Raw genomic sequence first — 2,012 nt, 5'->3', positions numbered from 1 at the left:
CAATTTATTACACAACTGTGCCAGTCATGCATACTTTAGAGTGTTGAGTCACTAAAAATGATCAGTTTGAATTCAATTAATCAACTGTGGTGTAAACGCACAGTACAAACTGTTTTTTGCGCAGGTTGTAGTTACTGTAAAACATTCTATGATCAAAAAGTTCTGACAAGATAATGTTTTACATTACTTTAACTCATCAAAATAAGTTGAGTAATTTTCAACTTTTGTTTATAAGTTATACAAGATTCCACTGCTCTTTTTTTTAAGTCATTTTTAAATGACTTAAAAATCCAAGCTGATAGTACTTAAAAATTTAAGGCAGCAACTTTTTACTCTGCCCAAATGAATCAACAGTTACTGTTTGCATGCTGATCATTTCAGATTAAGGAAAAGTTCTGGTTATCAATGTTATAGCATGTCTTGCAGTATAATTCAACTTCTCATCCAGTCTTAATGTTTTTTCTCACTATTGTAGTACTTTATATGCTTTGTAAAGTTAGTTTATGTATATGCTTTTTATGAATCAGTTAAAATAATGTTTCAAAACAAAGGACAAAATGGATCTTTTAAAGAGTTTAAAGGTCAAAAACCTGTCCTGATCCATGAAGCTTAGTGTAACACTACTATGCACTTTCTTTATAGATTTTATGTTACTTCTATCTACAATAAACAACTTTCACATGAAGTCTGCATTTTGCTTTCTTCATATCTGCCTGCCTATTTGAATCACTTGTGTACTTTTTCCTGAAGTCTTCCAGAAAATGACATTGTTCTGTAATTTGCCTTTATTTGTGTGTTTCTGATACAGGAACAAATTTGTTGAAGAACATTCACGAAACCCTTACAACAAGTAGGCTACTGTAGTGGTACCACAGTATAGTAGACCTAATTATCTAAAATGGTACGTCGTATGAATGATTGACTATACTATGGATATGAAATCTCCAAATTCAAAAATCATGGTTTTGGAAGAATATTCGTACATGGTAGAATATTCCAGTATTCTATGAATATTATAGTACTAGCTATTGCATGGTACTTGTCCAAAAAACATAGCCTAACTACAGTACTATGTTGTTTTTTCATAAAATTTTTAAATCAGAAGAAAATAAAGTTTTTATTATTTTTATTGTTATTTTTATTATTAACAACATCAACTGCCAGAAAAAAATGCTACATGTTTGTAGGCTTTAAAGCATTACGTTGCAGCTTTTTTCTTTTTCTTTTTTTGGTTTTTGTATATTATTTAACGTTTTGTATGTAGGCTTTTGTTATTTGTCTTGCTAAAACCCCGCTTCTTGTTGTGTATGGAAGCTTGTTTCCGCCACAAAATAAAACATTTTAAAAGATAATTGCGACTTTTTGTCTCACAATTGCGAGTTTACATCTCGCAATTCTGACTTTATTTCTCGCAATTGCGACTTTATATCACGCAATTCTGACTTTATAACACATAATTGCGAGTTTATATCTCGCAATTCTGACATCTTTTCTCAGAATTGTGAGATATAAACTCACAATTGTGAGATATAAAGTCAAATTCTAAGGGAAAAAAAAGACGGACTTTTTTTTTAAACCTCAGAATAGTTTATATCTCACAATTCTGACTTTATAACACGCAATTGCGACTTTCTATCATGCAATTCTGACTTTATATCTCTCAATTGCGACTTTATTTCTCAGAATTGCGACTTTATATCTCGCAATTGCGACTTTATTTCTCAGAATTGCGACTATTTCTCACAATTCTGACTTCATATCTCGCAATTCTAAGAAAAAAAGTTACAATTCTGACTTGATATATCGCAATTGTGAGAAAAAAAAGTCAGAATTGTGAGATAAAAATGCGCAATTATTATTATTTATTTATTATTCAGTGGCGGAAACAAGCTTCCATAGTATGTGGTACATAGGCTAATAAAATAAATAATTGCATCATGTAATTGCATCAAGTACCCGCGACTCTTTGCGCGTCGTGCGGCTGACGTCATGCGCGCTCGTGACGCAGAGCA

The sequence above is a fragment of the Squalius cephalus genome (assembly GCF_949319135.1).
Source record: "Squalius cephalus genome assembly, chromosome: 24".
Classification (NCBI taxonomy): domain Eukaryota; kingdom Metazoa; phylum Chordata; class Actinopteri; order Cypriniformes; family Leuciscidae; genus Squalius; species Squalius cephalus.
This window is presented reverse-complemented; position numbering follows the sequence as displayed.